This window comes from Temnothorax curvispinosus, unplaced genomic scaffold (genome assembly GCF_003070985.1).
Source record: "Temnothorax curvispinosus isolate PA1 unplaced genomic scaffold, ASM307098v1 QBEX01007734.1, whole genome shotgun sequence".
Taxonomy (NCBI): Eukaryota; Metazoa; Arthropoda; class Insecta; order Hymenoptera; family Formicidae; genus Temnothorax; species Temnothorax curvispinosus.
The window spans coordinates 2,710,085-2,735,333 of NW_020217514.1; the positions used below are offsets into that span (position 1 = coordinate 2,710,085).

The 25,249-nt window shown below is 33.0% G+C and overlaps 1 protein-coding gene across 4 annotated transcripts in view; it reads right to left on the minus strand.

Annotated features, from left to right (window-relative positions):
- The window catches only part of LOC112457364 (chondroadherin-like protein), a 96,884-nt gene that overhangs the window by 28,948 nt on the left and 42,687 nt on the right, over positions 1-25,249 (minus strand). For 3 of the 4 annotated variants that reach the window (XM_025020368.1, XM_025020365.1, XM_025020369.1), the window contains exon 2: positions 15,307-15,376. The exons of the other annotated variant lie outside the window; for it this stretch is intronic. The gene's annotated coding sequence lies outside the window, so the exon portion shown is untranslated. The remainder of the gene's footprint in view (positions 1-15,306; positions 15,377-25,249) is intronic. 4 annotated transcript variants of the gene reach the window in all.

Sequence of the window (25,249 nt, forward strand, 5' to 3'; positions counted from 1 at the left end):
TGAAGATTTATAACTTTTTTTTATTAAATTTGAGCATATGTTATCTTTAAAATATCGCAGTCAAAGTGGATTATGATTAGCTCTAATGAAATCTTCACTAATAAAAACAATATTGAAACATTGATTGTAATTTTATCAATATGCATCTTAAAAACAACATTTTATGCAACTCTTAGTGTTTCTGCTTTCAATTTACGAGTTAATGGTAAAAAATCGCTCTTAATTAAAATTTTAAAATTCTGTGCATCCTCATAAAATTTTTTGACCAATACTTATATGTATATGACACACTAACAAGGATGAATAACATTCTTGGTAATCTTCTGTGTAATTAATATTCGTGCGCATGTTACGCGATTATTCCCCGCGGAGACGGTGCAATGTCCTAACTTGGAAAAGTTATAATCATAATCGTACAGTTACTATTTTAAGCATACGTATATTATAATTGATGCCGCGGTCTAGACTCGGACCGTCGTTAAAAAAGACTCATGCATGTGCTTCCGTTGGCCATAAATAACAATTAGTGCCTGGAACTCTCTGCAATGTTAACTAGGATTAGCAATGGCCGTTTCTCTCGCGAGTAAAATTAAAATATTCCGGCGCGCAGCGTCCAATTATAATTCCCCTGTTCAATAACCGAGTTCCCAATCGGCATTATAAATATATACATAACATTGCATGCCAAATAATTACACAACATAATTAATCACAGGCGACATAAAGTTTTCACCAATATCGTATAATTGGTACGCTGGATGATATTAAATATTATTACGCTACTGTAGTAAAATGCGACTTGACATTATTAATTATTATTTATTTCCACGTGAATTTAAAACCCATTTATTGTAAGTAAATAAAATAGAAAAGAAGATAAAGCAATAATTCGGAATAAAATAATTTAATGGATACTGTTTTATCTACATATTATACTGCAGATTTAAATAATTTGACGGTCGAGGAATTATGCTTTAACATTCTAACGCTTCAAGTGTACATAATGTCGCATGAAATAATATGAAATTCTTTGATGTATGAGCTTTTTTCAGTCAATGTAAACGAACTTGAACGATTTGATGAACAGTAGGACTGACTGTGATTGTTACTTTATGGAGTGCACGTTTGAAATACTCTGCGAATCACTTTAGTTAATGGCAGGCTTGTATTTACCTCACTAGGTAATCTTATTAGGCAAGTAAAATATTTACGAAACTCTCCCTCCTTGGAGGGCTGCGTGCAATGCGCTGAGACGGTATACTGCGATAATGGCACCGAAACATTTATTAGTTAGCACGTCTGACTGCCAAAGGTAGTTTGCCGATCGTAAACTAATTGTGAGAGAAGCTTGTTGTGTTCATGGTTGTCGAGAGAGAGAGAGAGGAGGGGGGAGGGAAATTCTACTTACAATAAACGATAAGTTCAATAATACTCAAATCGCATTAGAATCGCGTTTCTCTACAAAGAGAATCGAATTGCTTTGCTGCCAAATACTGTTAGGGTGAAATTACATCATACACGCAATAATTTTGACTGAACAGTAGGGCAAGAATACATTTGCAACTAACGAACACAGAGAGAATTGCTCAGTATACAGTAGAAAGGCTTATAAATATTATTAAGAAATCAATTTTTATGATAGCTATTCTACTGTGGTATACTTTGATATAGCAAATCGAAATTATTACGTGCTTATTATAAGCTTATTAGGAAAAAAAAATAATAGTATTATCATCGAGAAAATATATAGAATGCCCTTACTTGTCATCAAATGCGATAATATCTTGTATTTAATTATATTAATTAACATTATTAACGCAATTGTCATTTTATTTGAAGATGAACATTATCGAATTAATGACATAATTTTTATTTGTATCCCTACCGCGTAATTTATACCGCCTGATTACTAACACGTACAATGGCAAAGTAGTACCAGTAATATTCACATAATCGACGTCATATATACCTATGTACGAACATACATGAATCACACGGCGGGGCTAATAACTTCAGCACAGGCGATTTGTGGGCTACCTCATGATGAAATTCATTATGGAAGATAATCAGATACTAAATTTTTAATTTGCAGAACAAAATTGGGAGCGAGAATGACAAAACCCTTGTCCTTTTTATAAATCTGTTTGAGCGAGGCCATGATGTGAGGTTAAATCTGAATCGAAATTTGAGCAGAGATATTAAAAAGTCTTAAAAAAAAAAAAAAAAACTAGGAGAAGATTAATATAGCGCGACGTAAATTATAATTTCGATTGTATTTCATCGCACAGCCTCGCGTATTTATCTTCGAAAAGCTTTGTAAGCCATAACGATTTCCGATAGCGAACCTGGCATAGGTGTGACACGAATGCCGCTCAAGTTTTATTCGTTGCGCCGGTGTATCTCGGGTTTGGTTGAAATGTGACTAGAATTACATGTCACAATTTTTACAACAATGTCGGCGATTTTATTTCCGAGACAGGAAAGGAAATCTCTTTAGTAATATGCGCGCCATGACAAGAATAACGGTTTTACAATACTCTACCATTACCATGTACAATATTCCTTTGATAGTACTTCCATGAAAAAGTTCTTGTTAATAAAATTAGAAAGAGAAATCCATTATATTATTATCTTAATATTAATATTCATTAATTTTTGCGTAACTTATTAATTTTTAATATTAAATAATCTTGATCATCACATTTAAAAATTTGGTTAATTAAAATTTATTTAAAATTAAATAAAAAATACATTTTATGTGTTTCCTAATTCCGGAATTTATTTCTTGAAAAGCAATTCTTGCTTCTAATCGAAAATAAATCAAATATTTCGTAATAGATTTATGCCTTGCTAATAAAAGTTTACCCACTGTTGTCTATGTATAAAAATTAATAACCCATTCGTTATAATCAATGGAACCGAAAGAAACTACAGTTATTTTGATATGCTTTCGGTATCTGACATATTGATTTGCGCCTTTTAGTAAGTAAGACTGTTTCAATTATTGCAAAAAACGAATTCGCCTTGACCCGCCAAATGTCGCGTGTGCATATCCCACGTAAAAGGACTAATTGAACGATATCTGTCGATGGGTGGAGCATTAAATATTACCGTTGTGATATAGTTCAGAAATAGCCGATTATCCTAATTATCTTTCCCGGCATTGATTTCCATAATAGCTATGTGTATGTATATCACAGTGTAAACATTAATTTCTGGTATGGAATAGTGATTTTCGCATTTGAGGACGAATATGCGATGATGGATGTGCGTGGAAGGTAGAAAGAGACCAGAAACCAGCAACTCGGCGGCTGCCGAGACGCAACGGCTGTGGTCATGCTTCATAGTAATTAGAAATCGATACGCCGTTATGTTTTTCTTTATCGCTCGCGACGAGGGAATGAGAAATAAGTCATGCGTATGCAAATATTGTTACTTTTAAAATAGTTTTTCTATTGAGTAGATGAATATGTTAAAAAATAGGAAACGTAAAATTATTCTGTGTATTATTTTCACTTCTTTTTATGAAGTTAAACCAAATTTTCAAACTAGAGTTAAGAGAGTATTCTTTTTGAAACAGAGAACGTGACCAACACTAATATGTCATATGTAGAAGAGTGCGCTTAAAAAGGACGGGTAATAAAAATAAATCTTGCAGGATGATTTAAAGTAGTAGTTTCTAACTTTCCAATCTTTTTTCAAGTCATTTGTAGAAAGACTCTTCTCTACGTAATGTCGATGAATTCGACATAACTTTAACACGGAAGTAGAGCAGTTGCAAAAGTAATAAGCTTAATTATGTATTTTTTGTTTTTAGCCTTTAGTTTATAATGTATGTACGCTTTTAATACTCGCGAAGAATTTATAGCTAAAATTATTTCGTTGTTTCTACGTCGAGATAGGACGTAATAAACCTGCGGAATTGTCTCGACTGACGTGGATTTCATCCACGTGTAGCATCAACATCAGCATCAGCATCACGTAGCGACGTGATGCGGGCATGGTAGCTGCCATCTAACGCAGCAAAGCCGACGTAGTTAGGGAACGATACGTGTCGCGAGAGATATCAACGTAATTAAGGAGAAATGATCGTGCTCGTAATGGCCGTGACGGTAATCCGTAGACGGTAATCTCGTAAAGATTTAATCGGAGTTAAGACTGAATTTTAAGACATGGGCGTTATTTGCAAAAAAATTCTCGAAGAGTACTCTGAACAATTTTCAAGTTTCCGCCGAGCAATCAATTCGAGGAGTCTTGGCGTGGCGTATCGATCGCGAACGTAACAACTCCGATGATGAGCGCCTTCGAAACTCGAGGAAAATTATACGCCATAACAATATGGATTAAGGCTAGTGGTTAGAACAGGCTTCACACGCGATCTAAACTCGCAACGGTTATCACTTTAACGACATCATTTGGCATTTTAGGAACCGATATTTTGACGAAAGCTTAATGGAACGTTATCGTGCATCGCAACTATTCAATTTTCGATATTGAATATTTTCATACCTTATTTTCATATATAAATAAAAGTTTTCTTAAAGTTAAGTGCGCTTAAGAAACAATAGAAAAGCGAAAACATTATATAGAGAAGCTCGTGAACTTTAAATAATATCAGACAATTCTCCAAATTCTCGTTACGGAAAATTTGACATAGCAATTATACAATAATAAATCAGCGTAGGAAAGAGTGAGGTTGGTGAACGTACATTTCTGATGTGACAATGATGAATCTAAATCCCGTTCCGATGTACAAGCTGCAACAAGAGAGCATGCAAAATTTTTCCGAACGGATAGAAAAATGTCTGTTCTAAATGATGAATTATTAGAGATGCGGGGTTTTGCAAAGAGAAAATTAATATCGCGCGTCGCTATTTGATGCAAGGCATCGTTGCGGGGGTTACGTCGATGGAACTTTGCGAAGCCGCGAACAAAAGCTTTGTTTATTGAATAACCGAGACAAGCCGGTTTGAATCTCAAGGGAACAACCGAGCCTTACCCGTTAAAGGCGTAAAATATACCGCAAAATATATCAAAATACGAAGCTGCCATGGTATACTCCTGTATATATTTACTCCGCTCTGCCCGTCCTTCGACTTACGGTGGTCACGTAGTTAAATCCTCCCGGACGAATAGAATTAACTGCTCGATTATATTCCTGGATATAATTAATTCATTTATGCCCCGCTCACGTGACCCAGAAGCAAAATGTATAGCGTCCTTCCGAGAGTATGGAAATTGATTCTATGTACAGTTTAGTATATAGAAAGATATAGTTTTACTCGAATAAACCGATAACATTTTTAACATATATTCCAACAAATAAAATAAAAAAGTTACAGTAAAAATATATAAAGTTGTCTGCATTACATATATGTATGCAGGGTGTACATATAGAAAATGTAAGAAATTCCGGGACGACGAAATATTTCGAAAAATGTAAGTTTTATAAAAAATGTTTTAGATAAAAGCTTTGTAGGATTTAAAAAGATCTATTCACTGGCCTTATCAGTTTGGCCTTGGATGGCGTCGCGAAGATATCAGGTCAAGATCACCTTAAATTTTTTATAATTTACCCATATTTTTTATCGCGTATTTTTATAATCCCTCTTGAGACTTTTTTAAAACACTATAATTTTACCCGCTTTGGGTCGTTCGGAAGTTATCGAGTTTTTATGGTAAGATGTCGGCGACTATAGTTTTACTCAAGGTGAAATAAGTGGAGATACCACTATCGTATTATACCCTCGTATTATATCATATTATACCATTTGCGCGAGATTGTGGCGCGTTCGACCCTCTACGTATAGCGCAGGTATTATACATGGGGAAATGTTCAAATTTACCAACGCTGTTTTTGCGACAATTATTCGTTGATCAATGCAACAAACGTTATATCTTTACATTCGTCTTTTAACCAACTTTAATGGACTGCATAAAAAAAAACACATAAGTTTATTTAAAAAATCAAAGTAGGAGCGAGAATCTCTACAAATAAAAATCTACAAAAAACTGTAATTCGGCAAATTATAGTAACCTCTTTATCTAGTTTGTGTGTAAACGAGTTTGCATGTTCAAAAATGTCATATTCCCATCAGGTATGCACTAAAGGCTGCCCAAAGACTATTCGCTAACGTTTCAGCGAAGTTGTAAAACGGCTGTCTACGGTCACATGTACTTTTCTCGCTTGCATTCTGTTAAATATTTAAGCCGACACCGCCCGATTCTCACACAGGTTGTACGTATAGCGAGACTGACAAGATCTTTCCCGCGCTATGCAAATTGTGCCCCGAGGGTGTCGTCAAGGTGAAAATTGGAGAGCACGGAAATGAAGATGGTTCTTCATCTCGGAAAGATATACGCTTAGCAACGCCGACTGTAATTCGCCGACTGACTTTGTTATTGCAGTAGAAACAAAATATCTGAGCGCCGTTGCGCAAGAATGATTAGCTTCCTCATCACATTATTCACATCGGTCATCTCCGTTTATGTAGGTTGAGCGGTTTCTACGGTTTTACGTCGGATAAACACCTTGTTCTCATGAATAATATTCTTGAATTGTCAACAGTCTGATTTCTTCTGCGATGCAGTCAGGAATTGTCGTGCTCTCTCGCGGATCAGCAATATTCCGGGCACGTGTTATAAATGTTGCACGTTAAGGAAACTTGATCTTGTAGAGAGAGGAGATCGTTATAATATAATATGCGTAATTTCTCCAGTCACGTGTGCGTACACTGTTACCTTGAGATGATGCCGGAATGAAAACGTAACTATAATTTTAGATACAGAGAGAAAAAGAGAGAGAGATAGAGAGAGGAGAGTCAACCGTTTGATTTTATTATGTCTTGAATATTTAATGAGTTTCATGTATTTTTCGTCTATACATGCGCAAAATAAAAAATACGATCCATAAAAAATAAAATTGTGCATGTTGCAATTACTATTTATAATATATTATATATATATAGGACATTTAATTCTAGACCAAGGTTGGCCAAATGTATGCCAGCTGTTCACGTGTATAATTGTCGAATTAGCGATATCTGGTGTCTATGTGTCCTTTATTTATTATGTTAAATTATGACGATCGCGGAAAGATACATGCTGTTGCACAGGCTATCTATAATTAAATCTAACGCGATTACTTAATACGTAATAATATGTTATTGACGTTTAATTAAAGTTCGTGTAATTATATTTTCTACACAATTATTTGTAATTATTTTGTTACATTAGATCGAGTGTGCATATACAAAGTACGTTTTATACATAGAATGAGTAACTACTAAAGATAGATCGTTCTATTTAGTATTAAGTTTTTTTATATTCTTTTAGAATAAAAATTTTTTTTATTAAACATTTTTTTTCCGAAATCGTGAATTTATATATTTGCTCTATGTTCCGATATTAAAGTCTTTCTGGGTTACGAATATTATAGTGACATTAACAGACAAATAATCTCAAAAACGAAAATATTTGTAAAGACAAAGAACTTTAGATTTATATTACGTCTGCAAACTTTGATATCGACCTAATACATTTATCATTAGCGGTAAACCATCAAAGCGTAGAACCATCAAAGACGAAAAGATTCCGTTAATTCTCTATTTGTCTTTAATTCATTTAATTTTGAGATAATATTTGTTTAAAATGGATCCAAACCCAGCTCATTAAGTAGGCGCATTAATACCAGATTATTGTAGTATATGTACACGACGGTGTGCCAAGACAGTCAATTTAAGACTAATTAGAACACAGTACGCGACGTGTACGGTCTTACGATCTGACAGTGTAGAGGTGGATTAACATAGATCCAAGATGGTAACTTAAATTACCATAATGTTCTACCTTCAAGTACCGACATAAATACAACTCTGCTAATATTACAGGAAATTTCATAAAGTGCTCGAAGAAGCTGGAATGTGTGCGTGTGTGCATTCGTCATTTATTAAGTAATACATAATCTTGCAAATGTTTCTCATTGATTCTGGTGCTACTATACCGATATATTTCTGCGCGTTAAACACAGCAGCAATAAAGTTGCGGGGAAAAAAGATATATTTACATTTATCGTGCTTATGAAAGAAATCTGGAGTAAATAAGTACCAGATAATAAACGACGTTCCGTAATAATGTTTGGATATGCATAGCTGCACGGCAGAAACTCCTGCCTTTGTTCTGAAAAGAAGGAGTCACCGTAGCTTTTTTCCGAATAGCGTATTTGTACAAGGTACAAGGTACTTTCATCTCTCTTAATTTAGCGAAATATTTTAATTGGTATTCTACAAAAGAGAATAAATAATATTTGTGCAAAGCGAGACGAATAATGGTTTGTTCAAAGTAAGTACAGTTATGTCGCGCAATCATGCAATCTTAAGTAGTTGCTTTCATTACCAGAAATGAGATATTTCTGCAGTGCTAATATTGATTATCTCGTTAATTTCACACACGAATATTGTATATATATACACACACACACACACACACACACACACAACTTTCAAAAGTTGATCTATAAAATTGGAGTATTCTTCGCGTTAGTTTTTATCAGTACGACTCTTTAGCGGGGAGCACATACTTCTGCACAACGCATAATGCGTAAGCATAAGAAAATTGATTGGTTTATACACAGGGACTTTTCCATTGATTGGTCTATTTCCTTATGCACATGTCCATGTGAATAAGGAAATAGAAATAGACCAATCAATTTTCTTATGCTTACGCATTATGCGTTGTGCAGAAGTGTGTGCTCCCCGCTTTAGCGTTTCTATCGAGTTGTGTCTTTGTAAGTATCCTTTGACCGACGAAACTTGTCATTCCCATAATATCGCGATATCTCGGTCGTGGAAGCGAGTAAATAAAAGAGTCGTCGAGAAAAAGTATATGAGTCTCATGCGGTGTTATAGCATCTAGATACATCAGCACTTGGATGTCTATTTTTATACCTAGATAGACAATCGAGTTCTTTTCACGTGTCACTATTTGCGCGTGGTAAATACACAATGGATCAATGGAACCGATATGTAACACAGGTATTAAATGACATTAAACATTACCACAAAAATCTTAACTTTCCTTGTCGATGTTCGGTTCAAAATGTGTAGAAATGACTATTTTATTTCATTTTTTAATTAAAAAAGAATTTTTTTTAAAGAAAGATAAAGATTTTGTAAGTACAATACATTAAGTAAGAAACTCATGCTCGAAAATATGCACAAAGACTTAAAATATTTTTTGCGTATAATTTTTCCCATATTTATAAAATTATCTCGCATTATTAGGGTTGCCACTAAGGGTGCGGCATGATTAAGTGTCAATATACCCCGATTCTTAACATGCGAGAAACATTTTTGAAATATTCAGATATATATCAAGCAATTGCCCATAAATCGCCCTGGACCATCAATCGACCTCATAAAAAAGTATCTTTTATGGCTCGCATACGAAACGGCCTGAAAAAAAAGAACTTTGCATCGATTTCGCATGTGAGTGGTTGTCGCGCACTCGCCAATCGCGATTCTCGCTTGGATAATTTAAGCGTAGTACGGACCGGATTTTAAAGAACCACATGCTGGGCTGCATATTTCATCGTTTATTGTCGCACACAGATAGCGGCGCATGAAAAAGTACGAATGTTTTTTAATCCGTGAAGCGAAGTAACATATTTCGTCGACGAATCGTGGCTGCCGCCACGGCCGCCGCCACCGCTACCGCAGTTGCAGCCGCGGCGGTTTCGCCGTTTACTCCTTTTCTCTGGGTTTCGTGCTACCGCGACCCGCCTTTATCTCCTTTTCTCTCTTTCCCCACTCTCTTAGTTGCGCTTTGTTTATCTTCCATGCATGCAAAGCACTTTTAAAACTAATCTGAAAATGAAACCAACCCGGTACCGTGCAATGATACGTTTCGCGGTTGACCAGACAACGAGCAATCTCGCAATATCTATGCGCGTAAGCCGATATTTATTTCCCAGTTCTTATAACTTGTGGAAGAACGCGAATGAAAACGACGCGGGTAAAAGAAAAAGAGAACTGAGGAGTACCAAGTTCTTCATACAAAATAACTCTGAGCAAAAGTGATGTTTATCTTAAATGATGTAGACTGTGTTTTAATAAACCGAAATAAAACAAGCAAATCTATTTCAGCATAATACCAATTAATTAATTTAGAATATAATAGTCTTCAACTGACCGAATTTTAATTTAGAGTTTAATTAAAAATGTGATATTAAAAGTTGGCAAATTAATGATTCTTTAACTCAATACACGACTTCAAATTTATCAAAGAATCTGTATTTAAAGGTACACCTAAATTTTTTTGAGTAGCCTATTTAAAACCTCTGGTTTAAATAGTTTATCTAATAAAAAAAGAATGATATAATTACAAAGGAAGACATTAAAATGCGGTGAGGCACGTGTCGTTTTTTTTCTTTCCCTTTCTCTTTTTCTATCGGTGGCCGTAACCCCCGCCGCCGTAATTGCTTCGAAAACAAAAAGGCTGCACGTCAACATAATATCGATCAATATCGCCGCGGCCAAATTATAAACAGCGCTATTGGCGCATCGAGGAAGATACAATGTTTGCGCCGCAATTATAACAGCCGGGACGTAACTCATATCGCGCATGTTCTATTATTCAGATAAATGAGGCGGAAGTGAATTCTCATTTGACCGAGACGCATGCGCCGTGTTAACTTTGCGCGTATGTGTATGATGTGATAAAACCGTAGGGATCTTCCTGAATCCGACGCGATAAATAATGTCGCTGTATAGCGTTAATTAAAAAGTTCCGGACGGTTCTGTGCACCAGACGTGGCGGTTGCGTGTGCCTCAATTTCACGTCTGCGATTTACATAAAACGTTCCAAAATTGCATTTCTCTGTCGCGCTTGTCGTTGCTTCATTTGCCTTCCCCAGAATCTTCGATTTCCCCGAGAAACGTTTCACCGGTTTATCATACCGGAGTTTCATTAATCACCAATTATTGGAACAAGTAATTACATTGAATTATTCAAGAAATGTATAATTAATTGTGAATAATGTATAATTGCAATGAAGTTTAAAACAAAAATAATTTACACAATTAAGAATTTAATTGACTGGCAATGATTATAATCGTGGTAACGATTATAATAGTCGTGACAAATCATCGAGTTTTTTTGGTCGAATTTCGACCAAGGATTCTGGTCATTCTAAAGTTGATGTAAAAATAATTTATCGAATACAACGTATATATTTCTCTTTACAAGCTACAATATAAAATAATGATATCGTTGCTGTTATACATTAATATTTTTTTTATATTAACGAGCAGAAAGATCATAAATCTTAGATTCTATTACACATGACTTATGAAATATTAAGTCAATTTATCAATGAAATAAAAATCTTATTTTACAATTTTTATATATGTAATGTCAAGTATTTATTAATATTGTATAATCATAATGTATCAAATGAGTTTCGAATTTAGGCAATATTTGCAATTAATTCGCACAGTTCACGACGGTCTCAACTCTCCTTTCTTTTTTACTTTGTAATGTAACAAAATAATTACAAATAATTGTGTAGAAAATATAATTACACGAACTTTGATTAAACGTCAATAACATATTATTACGTATTAAGTATAAATCGCGTTAGATTTAATTATAGATAGTCTGTGCAACAGCATGTATCCAGGTCTTCATGTCAATCAATTTAACTTTTGACATATTTTTCACGCGGTATGATCGAGCGGACAAATCGCTCATTAATCTTTCAAACCAATTATTCTACTTAAATGGAATTTGTTTCTTTATTTTAATGAATGAAGTTGTATCTGCCTGATAGTTTCAATACGTAACGTGGTAGATTGATGTTGCTGCAAAGAAGTGCAGGACAATCGAAACTTTCGTTCGAATAGCTTTGAAACTTTAAATCTTCCAGTACCTACGAACAATGTGACTTTTTCACGGGAGAAAAATCGATTCGATTCTCCGCGATGCATTGTCCTACAGAGAGTTTTGTCATTTATAAGCATCCCCGAAAGGGAACTGCAGCTTCCTGCAACTTGAAGTGTGCACTTTGTAACAATATGACCTGTATACACATATATCACACAACGTGTAACATCGTCAGAGCAATTCAAATATGTATTTTTATAAAAGTTTACGATAAATACACGATACGTGTGATTATAATACAATTTACTCGTAAAGCACTATGTTAATTCTTTCTTTAATTCTTTCAGTAGTTAAGAAAAGAGTTTGTACTGTCAGTAACATTGTCATTATAAAAAATTAAAATTAAAATTATACATTATAAATCAATTTATTGACCATAATAAAAATATAAATAAGATACATATAATAATATCCATTATTCACTTGTTTTTGGTTTTTTAAAATTTATTTTTTGCTAAAGATGGTTTTGTTGTCGGAAATTTCGGGTGATTTCTGTGATTGGAGACGATAATTGTCGCACCACAATTTATAATATACATATCCGAAGGTACTCCAGATATATATTAATTAATGTTAACTCGACCGAGAGAGAGAGAGAGAGAGAGAGAAAGAAGGAAAAGAGAGAGACGTACAGATGTTCAATATTACAAAAGACGTGTTTTACGCGTTAGGTTTCTTTCAGCAACTCGATCTTCGCAGTTCATGGAACACGCTGTTCATCCATTAATTTCGCCGCATATATTCCAGGATTTCCAACTCTGCGAAATATATTCTACGTCAGTTCGCGTATACACTTGGGAGGGTCAGAGCGAAATCAGAGAGTTGCAACTCCGACGGGTTTACGCGGACAAACGCAATTGTAATAAAATCTCCACGACTGCTGCCCGACAGTGCGATGAATCCGCCTCTCGATTATTGTTTCTAGAATTCCATTCATTACGTATGGCAGTACTGTCCACCGATTCGGGATATCAAAGTACACGTGTTCGATGTTCCACTGTGCAATTTCTCCCACTTCGATTAACGTTAGTTAATTAACGTGGCGTTTAATGTGAAATCACGTTACACGCTTTGAATGCATGAGACCTGTACGCGATGTAGCTTGTATATAATGGATACAAATTCAGAAACGGATGATTTATCATGCTTTCTGCGAACGTAGCGCACAATGTTTTCGTAAAAATTCATGGAAAAATGGATGACGTATGGATGAACGATTTTTTATAATTATAAAAAATCCATGTAAAACAAAAGAATTGTAAGCCGGACGTTGTTCGATTTCGTGTAGAATTTCCAATATCGGGTCGCGAAAGAGTTTTGCTCGATCTTTTTTTTTCGTGCTCTGCGCTGAAATAAAAAAAGCTTCTCGGTGCTTCATACGCGAAATTAAATTTTTTTCAAAGCAACACGTAGATAACGAAGAATTCCAGCAGCAGTTGCATATTTACGTTTATAAATCTTTCGCGTAAACAGTGATTACAACACGATTTAATACGCATACATTGCGCTTTCATTATTCTTTTAATATTCTTGTCCTTATGGCAATTCTAAAATATGCATAAAAATTCGTCTGTAACTTTTACGATTCAACAAACATTATTTTCACCGACAAAACTAGTTTAAGTTTGTTATTTATTTCATTCATCTAGCCTAATTAAAGTTTATCACTACAAACAAATGCAATTCAAAAGTATTATACGTATAAACAGAAATAGGTTGAGTAAATTGAACATTTTGATAGTTATTTCAATTAATTATTAATTATTATTAGTAAAAAAATAAAGAACACAAGATAAAATTTTATTTATTCTAAAAAAATAATTTAAAATAAAGCAATATTATAAAATTTGCAAAAATGATACAAAATAATGTAGCAGTAAAAATTATTAAGATGTTAGTTAGATACTTACAATTAGTAATTTTTTATTTAAATAGATTTTGCGGCAATTATTATATAACATTATACGCATATGTTTTTATTAAATCGTGCTTTTGCTTCGTCATACCATAAAAATATCTTCGATATTATTTTATTATTCTTTTTTTTTCTTTTTTTTTTTAAACAATATTTGACAAACTTTTTCGAAGTAAACTTAATTACCTACAAGTTTTTGTAAACAATCCACTACTAGTGTTTATAAAAAGATTTTCGTATTGTTATATTTTTCTCTACAATTCCACTTTATTTCTCCAATTCTTCGACCATGAAAGTGCATTCGTCTGCCGACAGAGAAATAGATGCACAAAATGTCATTCTAGACCATTCCGTGAAGATTTCATTTTCTAGTTCGTCGGACCGATACCTTCGGTCGTTCTTATCATGTTACTTATTTTGCTAGTCCTCCAAATCGTATTTTTATGGATCGAGTAACGGAGAGGAAAAAGACGTACGTATGTGAATAATAGAAAGTTTACTTCTCTTTGTACTCTTCCGGATCGAATTATCTCGAGTATTGAATAAATATTAACTGGAAATCCACATATATATATAATTCTAAGTACAATTATTTCCTGTACGTTTGTTTATTTTGAGTAAGATGTACATGCTTTTCAACAAGCTACTTTACGTGTCTGATAATTATTTCACAAAACGCGTATATCATGACAAATAAAATTTACGAGTTGCAGAAACCCCACCCTTTGTCACGCATTATAACTGTAATTTCTTTGTTACGTGTAAAACATGCGAAAATATACGTTTACGTGTTACTTTTCTCAAATTAAATGTAATAATAGTGTAAAACGCTATGGAAAAATCATTTGTTTAAAAAATTTTAAAGTTTCTTCATTAAATTCATCAAAAATTTGCCTGCATGGAAAATAATAAATGAAATGTTTAAAATAAAAGAATACACATACGATTCTCACTCACTCTCCTTCTCTCTCTCACTCTAACAACATTTAAACAATCTATTATTTGCAACAATTTTGTTAACAATTGTTCTAGTAGATTTGCAATAGAGCATTTGAATGAACATAGAATAGAGTGCTATCGATTGCAATTACTAAAAATACATATTTATATTATTATATATAAAATTATAAATAAGAAATTACAATTATATCTGCTTGCGGCATTTGCGTGATTTGCGTAATCCGCTGGAAAATCATATTTTATGTAGTTTATATGTTACGAGGTATGTATATTATTGTATTTTGATAAACTTCATGAATATATGTCTCTCATAGTATATTGCAATCAACGTGTGAACTAGTTCCTATATGTGTATATATATAAATATATATATATGTATTTTTAACCTTTTATATGTATGTAAAACAAGAATTGTGTGACGTAACAATGTGTTTATCTCGTTCGAATTCGCGATAGCGTATTATTTTATACGTGGCGAAATATTTACTCACCGGATGTTGCGGGCGTTTCTCGTTTAATGGAATTCTGCCAGTTGAAGCTTACATTCTGTACGGTACGTACCTGCAATGAAAAGGATTGCACAAATGGAACCAACGAATATACAATACAACAATACGACGCGCATTATTTTGAAGCGTCAATTTAAAAGCTCGCTTGATAGAAAGGAGTACAATACGAGTGCAAATTGTATACGTATCGAAAGTCAGAAATATTTTAGGACAAACTTCTAAGAGAAATATTCGGAAATAATTATTTCGTGCAATATTTCCAAACAGTTACATATCCATAGAACACGTCTGATATAATAATTTATATTCGCTTCTAACTTATTATCATGATTTGCAACTTTAATTTACTTGTTTTATTATAAAAACATTTATTCTATATTGTTTATAATCGTTAGATATAATCACAGATGTTATAATCACAAATGTGAAATAGAGGAAAAATTTTAGCCGCTTATAGTACAGGTGCAATACTCAAATACTCGTAAGAGCATGCATGTTTGGATAAGTGTTATCATTGATTTCGAAGTGCAGAGATTTCGTGATGTCCCGGAACAACGTCATCCAATTTCAATTAGATAGTTACTACTCGCCGAGATTCGCTTTGGACAAACGGCTGATTGTTATTAGCGTCTCTCGGTGCTTCGCGATGAGATATGAACATTCGCTGCACTCTCTCTCTATAACCCTGCACAATTACAGTTTCGCGCGCGAGGCGCAATGCAATATAAATTGCGTATCAGCGTATAATCGAGAATACAATTTCGTATGTTTAGAGAGACAGAGAGAAATCCTTGGAGAAATTATATGGGATGTTTTACGAAGCGCATGCATAATGCAGAAACATTTCCTGCCGAGTTTAAATTTTTCTTTAAAACCCTAAATATTTAAGTTCATAATTGTATAGGTAACGTGAAAATATAAATACGGCATGAGAAAAGCTTTTACTTGAAAAATACAGCGGATTTAAAATTAGCAAGGATTATTATTGTTATTCTATGCATTTTGTTTCTTTATATTATACATTCTGCAAAATGTTTAAACCAGACTCTATCTATATCTTTCCTCTGAAAAATAATTCTGAAGAAAATGGTTTGCGTATCATTAAAATTTCTTTTGCGATTCGCAAAAAAAGATATGTCATTAAAATTATACGATCTAGCAACGCGGTAATGTACTACTCCAGTTTTATGTTAAAGGCGAGAAACTCGAATGAACATCTTGGATTCATCCCTTTGGCGAATGATTGTAAAAGTGATGTAAAAACGGATGTATGAATTTTAATGAACATTCGCCTAACGGCATCATTTATGTTAAGATCTTGGTTTCCCAATGCCTTTCGAAAGAGGTATGAGGTACGCTTGACTTAATTGTAAACTGACGTTCATCTCTGAGACCAACGATATTTTAATTCAAAGACAGACCTTAAATCTCTTTTGTCTAAAGGAAAGAAATTGTGTTTATATAAACCGAGATCGAGGAACATATAGGTACACGACGCTTTATGTGTTGCCGCTCGAGATACCAATGCGAATTGTTTGTAAAGAAGATATTCTCGCTCGGTGTCAAATACAACAAAAACGAATGAAAACGTTTGCGTACTCTAAAAATGTCTATAGATACATGCTTTTTACTCTTCCTTCGAAAACGGATTTCTTTATACATAGAGCACATTTATCCTAACCGCGCAAGTTACTCTTTATTTATTAACATACTTTATGTAAATGATTTTATTTTCTCTCTTTATATAAATGATTTTATATAAAGAGAAAGTGAAATATAAAATTCGTAATTAGAGCGTTCCATTTTCTAATTTATTAATAAAATAGCAAGAAAGATAAATCGGAATCATATATTGTATATATTAGGGCACAAAGATTACAAATAGCATTATAAATGAAATATTCTATCTCGGAAAGGCAAATGCTCTTGCATTATTCATATAGAATTACCTTTTATTTTTGCAATTGTAGGTAACATCGTGATTAAAATTACTTTCATTTCCCGTTTTGCATATTATCACGTTTACACTTTAACGCCGCTTGATAGCGCGGAATTTCTTGTTATGCTTTCACGCGTTGAACGCTGTGATTCTAATTATTCATACATCAAGATGCGTCGCGGTAAAAAATGCATTGAAGTATACGTCCGTGATATATTTTTGCGTCAGAGTAGTGAAAGAAAGAATCTGCGAAGAATTCAAAGAGGGAACGTTCGATTGATTCCGTCTTTGAAGTTTCGTGAATAAGAAAATTCGATTCAGGCATGCCATTTTTCCAACGGAACATTATGGTATTATTTTTCTTACGAATTTAAATAGACGTTCTCAAAAGATACGATTTTCCATGTGTTCTCGAGAATAAAAATATTTACAGAACATTTCAGTTATGTTCGTTCACGCTCTAATTGTTATAAGCATGTGAATGCTGCAATGTATGATAAATATCTTAGAACGGTCTCACTAAATGCAGTATCCGCTCCGTGCAAGCAAGTTGTACTGCCGCACGTGAAATTATTGCCAGACATTACTCCTTATAAACAATACCGCGCCGACACGAGTAAAAGTTACACACAGTGCATACATTTTACAAAATTGAACTGCAACACAAAAACGGTGTGTATTCGTTATATATTCTGTACAACGATATTTTATAATTAGTACATTTTAAGACTTAAGAATTATCGATGTTTAATGACATATGTTTTTTTTTGTAAATTATGATTTTAAAGAGAGCTTTGAATTAGTAATTTTAACTCTTTTATTTCCAAATTATTTTACAGTTACAACAAAAACATTTGTATTTTTATATATATTATAAATAAGCGATTTATAAAAATGTTACATTTTTACACTTTGAAAACGTATAAAAATTTCTCTACGTGTTATTTTTTTTATTGCAACTATATATAATAATTTACACTGCACAATATAAATCTAATTGTTGCTTTTTTATCTTTGATAAATCCACTTTAACGATGTCAAGAAAGCTTTAATGCTTATTATATTTATGATAATTTTTATCACCAAATGGTTTTTAAATACATATTAAAATACGTACTATCTATACAAGCATAAAGTTACAACATTTTTACAGTCATATATATGAGACGATAAGGAAATAATATATATTTACAGATATAAAAATATAGATATCAATAACATTTTATTTTGATATTTATTACACGTATAATAGCAATATATAGCTACAGAGAGAAAAGGTATAAACTTTTTGAGAGATCTATTTGTGAAAATTTTGTTCTATACATACATATAATAGATGGATTGAAAGAGGGGACTAATCTTTTAGAGACCAATCCCTTTTTTTATAAAAATTTTTTATATTCTGACAGACGTTTTGAAAGAGGGAGGACCAATCCCTTAGAGACTAATTTCTCTATATTCGCCAAATTTAAACTTGCTAGATTTCTTTGTGAACATGTTAAAATTATTACTTATTAAACAAAATCTTAAGTTGTTAAATAATCTGCGGATTAGAATATTTCAAAATATTATTATAAATAACTGCAAATTTGTAGAAATTTAGAGACTCAATTACATATGATAATGGTTGAAAAATAATAGTTCCAGGAATAAATGTATATGTAAAACTATAATAAATTCTACTCCCTTTTTACAAATTAATTTTATTATATGTATATAGAACGGCAATTATGAAAGTTTAAAACAGCATAAAAACTTTATAACCATTCTGTATAATTATAGAGAACAAAAATGATAAGGATTTCAGTTATTATGTAAATTCTCTTGTTAGATCACATTGTATGCAAATTATACAAAGTTACAACCGTAAAGTGAACATTATCACCGACAAATGATATTTATTTCTACTTGCTTTCTCAATTAGTTAACAGATTGTTTATACGATATTCAATCATCAAGTACATTTTAAAAATATATAAAAATATTGAATATTAATATTAATAAGAAGATTCACGCAAAATTACGAGAGTATTAAGAAATATATCGATAACAAGATACATGGATGCTCAATTGAACAGAGGACCTGAAATGGCAAACCCATTTTGATGGACATGACATACGAAATAGATCCTAAGGGCCCTTGTTAGAACTGCCCGCTTCAGACAGGTCAAAGGATGGACATAGACGTTGTTTGATAACACGACAATCAGACTGTACAGTTGGAAATGTGACAGACTGCAGTCGGGGTCACGACGAAGGAGGGTATCCGTTGCCATAAAGAGTTACACCGAAACGAGACGTACGGAATACCTGTAGCACTGTAACCTTTCGCCCCGCGGCTACATTCACATACTTTGCTATTCTTCTGGGTCAGCAGTACTCTCACGTATCGATGGAAAAACGTGGGGGCTGAAACAGCATTCCAGATCTGAAAGAGTCAGCTTTACGAAGCGATATAGTCTCGGTATTTCAGTGATAGTACATGTTTCAAGTAGAACAGTAGTCGAACGGGCTCGTTGGTTCCGACAGTATAGGTGTTAAAGAGGGCACTCGCGCGAATAAATCTGAATGGTAATGTTTGATAACGTGTCTGCGTTCGATCTCGCTTTTTCGCGATTTAGTGACGAAAAAAGAGAAAGCAAGAGATACGTGCAGGTCTCTTTTTGAGTCGGATAACTATGTGTCAGAAAGTAGCCGACAATACGATCGTTTTTAGTGGATTTCAAGCGCGCCTGAAGAACAAATTTTCATTCTTTAGAATTTACAGAAAAAGCATGACTTATTATGTAATAAATTACATTGCATCTAATTGTCAACAGTGAAACGTCAATAAGTTTTATCATAATTGTAAAATTTAGTATGAGAGACACGATATTTGCTTATAAAAATTAAGATAATTCAATAATTTCAAAACTAGTTTCAGCACAAAATTACTCAGCACTTATCTGAGAGGAAGTCATTTCGCGGATTTCAATCTCTGTGAAAAAGTTACAGAAATCCACAAGATTGGTCTTAGTAACTTTATGTAATTTCACGCTTTAAAAGACAGCTCGCAGAAATGCAAAATAAGTCGATTTAGCCGCTGCAGGTTACGAGGAGAAAAGTCTTTTCACGGATATCAAGAAAGATTGCGATGAATTTCGTTCGTCAAGACGAGAATAAAAAGAAATTTATCCAAAGAGCCTGTACAATTTTCGCCGGCGTAGGGTCACAAATAAAAAATGTGTTGCACATCGCGAGCATAATAAGATTATTATCCTGTAGTAGCAAGAATTTACGGAGAAAAATGACATTTATTCTTTGGAGGATTTCTAACGGCAGGATGGTATTGGTATATTCTCTAGCGATTTCAGACCCATCATATGGGGTATTTCATTCTGGGAATAGTAACGTGTTTCTAATATAAGAGTATTCTCGTAGGCGGCATATCAAAAGGATAGCATATCAAAAGAACGATGTAATATGACGCAGATAAGACGAGCTATTGACGTGCTACGATCAAAATTCTGAAATTGAAACCTCTCTTAACATTTCGGTCAAAACTGATACAGAAGTTCACCTACAGTAATAATTTAGTCTTTGTTTCTTTCGATTCGTATACAATACACGCGCGCATTTCTTCCAAAGCATTAGGAATTATAAATTGCCAATAGGAATAAAAATATAAAAATAGAAATTATGTAGGAGAAATTGTATAAACATGTATGAAATGCAATGTATGCTCTCATATTTTACATACACAACAAATTTTGTTAGAAAATATCGTATTTTTGAATGTTTATTGTTATATTCAGACCCTGGAATTCTTATTCCTCGTCTTTTCTTGCTTTAATGCATTCTGTGTATAGGTTTTTCAAATATTATTTTAGAAAAAATATGAATAAGAATTTGGAACGATATATATCTACTTCGGTTCAATTATTTTTACACTTTTGAAAAGAAAAGATTATTTATTATAGATAGGAAAGATAGTATATATTGAAGAAAAAAGATTCGCGTAATATCGTGTGTAATACATTTAACTACATATTAATTAACTACACATTAATTAACTATGTGTTATCTAAAAATATATATAAGTATTACATTATAAAACTTATATACATTTTATTTGATCTTTTTATTATGATTTATTTTAAATGCTATTTTACATTATTTCATTCAACGCGTTTCGTTCCATCGCGTGCATGATCTCACGTACTCGAAAGCTTAATCAGAACAAAGGTTCGCTATCTTACAGATAATTTCTGAGCAACATGTTTCGTGCAAGTCTACGTGATCGTAGTGGTAGGTCTTCCGGGTCTTTCTCCGCCAGCCGGGAAAATCACGCGGGCGACGTGAAGTAATGCGATTTTGGCGAACAGGAGATCCGATGCAGCAGAAGTAGCTTTTCGCGATTCTGGATTCTCATGGGAGTCCAAGAATTTATAAGAGACTGCGAGTCGGATAAATCGTATCGGAACAAGAAAGTAGAAATGTATTGCCTAGTTTTCAACAAATACATTGTTTGATGCGCGGAAGAAACCGATTGGATTCTAGATGTATACTATTATATAGATAGAAACTACAAATTTCAGAAAATTATTTATTTCTGCCGTAAACTAATGTCAGGAAAACTTCCTCAATTTTGATATTCTCTTAAGTAAGATTTCAAATTTCAAACACATATTTCTAAAATCTTTTATTGATAATTTATACACGCTTATTAAAGAATATCAATTTGAAATCAAAGAAAATAAAAATTTAACAGTAACAATACAGTTCAGTATAATGCGATAAACAATTATCTGGTGTGAAATAATATATAAAGGGCTACCGAATAATTATAAAATATTAATTGCACGTAAATGTATGCTTGTTGTAGTTATTGATTTTATTTGTCATAACAAATTAATTTGTCGATTATAATTATACGTGAATTTCTTTTATATAAATTATTGTTTGGCTATTACTAATTCAAATATTTTAGTAGAAAAATGTAGGGAAAAAATTCTCGTGTAAATACTAATATTTATTCGAGCAATTTTACCATACTCATACACTAATGAAAGTAACAAAGAAAATATTGACGGTTTTACTTTGAAGATCTTAATTGGAGATAATCAAATATATTCCTTTTACACGGACTCTAAAAATAGCCTTGGTTGAAAACAGAAATTTAATCATCCTGCTCGAAATTACATTTTTATTTGAAAGTAGTTGTAGTTGTAACTAATGCTTCTCGAAGGCGAGACATGCTCGTTATAGCAAGAGCACGTCTAGGCGATAACGTTACGACATAGTTGATGCACTTGAAGCAGCTACTTCGGTGCTAGCAAAAAGAAATGAAAGCAATGCGAAAGCAAAACGTGCTGCTATTTTCACTGCCGGTGTAAAAATCCAAAGTAAATAGAATATTCCATAAAAATAACTTTATTAAATTTCGTACGATAATTAGGTACTATTTATTGACAAAATATTTGCGTTCTTTATACATTTATATTTTTATTTAATATGAAGACATAGAAAGCATTTTGTTAAAAGAAAATAATTACACGACTGAATGAAAACATTTTTTTAGTAGAAATAAGTTAAATTTCTACTCAACAAATTGTTTTAAGTGAAGTAAAAAATTTTAAAGAACTGAACGTTTGCAAATATTGATAGAAAAATTGCAGATCAATAGAAAAGTTCCGAGAAACGATATGTGAATGAGAGTCATTTAAACAAATATATACTTATATTTTTGCTTCAAGTACTTATCAGGCTTTATGCTTTTAATTACGGCTTTATTTTCAACGAGGAATACGTCACTTCATAGCTATCTAATGTGAAAGGAACTTTCGCAAAGTTTTAATTGAATCTAATACAAGAAGTAAAGTTGAGTCTCGGTTAACTGGCTTTTCATCTGTACGTAAGATGAAGTTACAGAAATTGACAAGTGCAATCTGCATACGTAGTAAACCGCGGCGAGTAAAACTTGCATCATGCATTTATTGCATTCAACTTATGGTCGTGACAAACTACTTAACGCAAGTTTTGAAATACGCGATTTCCACGTGTTAATTTTACCAGGAAATATCCAACTGTCGCATCCATTTTTCTAATTAGTAAATAAATATACCTTTCGTGTGGTTTATTAAAAAATATGATTTTCAAACCAAGATTTTATAGAGATCCAATTTCTAGCTGGAATATTTACGGTACTTGTAACTGTGAAGTTATTAAAAAGGTATAATATTATAACCGTGAAGTAAAAGATATAATACACTTAGCGCGAAGATCTCCGACATCGGTTATACCGGATGGAAATTCTGCTAGATTTTCGTATACCGAGCTGTATACCAATGCGCCTCTAAATCCTTGGATCACAGCACGGTTGGAAGCATAAACGGGATGTAGTTTGATGGCGGACAAAGCACCGGGACGTGGCACGAAACTATAATAGGTCGTATCCTGAATGACGGATATGATCGGTGATTCTATTCTCTTCCGCTACGCTTAGCGCGTAATACCGCTAATAACGTTAAACATTATACCTTACCAGCATGGATTTTGCACCGAGGTTTTAATAAGTACACTATGCGCCAAAGTGCACATTTATATAACATTACGGTTTTCATATAACCGTAATATCTCGGGATAATTGCTTTGGTTAATTGATCCCGTGACGCGACGTCTGGGTCTGATAGCGACGACGGAGAAGGAAGACAATGTAATTTTTTAACATACCTATGGATCTTTCGTACAATGCGTTCGAGCATATCGTAAGTTCGAGCATGCATCATGCAAGCTACCGCTCCAGGGCGAATTTGCGATTCGACATCACGACTTTCCCTCTAAATCATGCGCGCCCACTCGAGATTACTTCGCGGAATCGAACGTCGAATGGCTCCGAATAAGAGCGTTGCACTCCTGAGACTTATACGCCGCATATGCACAGGCATTTCCTTTATCGGCATTTTCATTCCCTTTCGTGCCAACAATTCCAAAAGCACAAAGGGCCAGAATCACCTTTCACTTGATTTATTAAGGCGCATGTTTCGTTTCAATACACCAGGCGCTTTATAAGTCTTCTGTCGAAACTTCACAATACCGTCACGTTAGCGGCTTCTCATTTGCGAGGATTCTTATCTCTTACGTTCCCGCACGCTTATAAAGTGGGCACGATTGTAAAAAAGACTTTTATTTAAACTAATCGAAGAATAAGACTTTTTAAAATGTCGTTATACATATTTTTTATTATTTTCAAGCAACATACTTAATTTAGAATTTTTATATATTATTTTTTTCCTGATTTTAATTATTGTTACATTTATTAATAGGCTTCTTTCAGAATTGAAATATTCAGTTTGCCTATTCTTAGATAAAATTGCTTTTTCTTTGCAAAAAGAGCATAATAAAAAATGAAAAGAAAGTTTTGAATATCTTTTACTATAACTTCATCAGTATAACATTAATTTATAAGAATGTCTGAAATTGTTACCGTAAATGATAGCGATGTTGTCAGAACTGCTGAGTTCTGCAGCATTCAACGTAGTTAACATAAATTTTATGAAACAACTTAAATTAAATTATGAATTATTACAATTCTTCACTATTATTTTGTATCCTTATACATCTCTATCTTTTCAAGCTTTTTCAATTTTATTTCAACTTCAGAGCAAGAGAGTTAATAACAGGCGAGATAATTAACGCGAGATAATTAACTAAGTGAAATAGCCTCCTCGTTAAATTTAAATGTTTTTAATTAACGAACTTTTTTTTGTTGCTTCCTTCGTAAAGACGTTATGAATGAAATGTTCTGTCTTTGAATTTTTTTTCCACTTTTTTCCAATTATTGTAACATTGATTTTATAATTATTTTATAATTGTTAAATATACGTTTAAAAATTATTAAACGCAACGGAGAAAGATTCTTATTTTTAACAAAAAATTATTATTTTGGATTTCAAAGATTGCATCATCATTTGTCATACGCGTATTAACTATTGCCATATTTAGTTT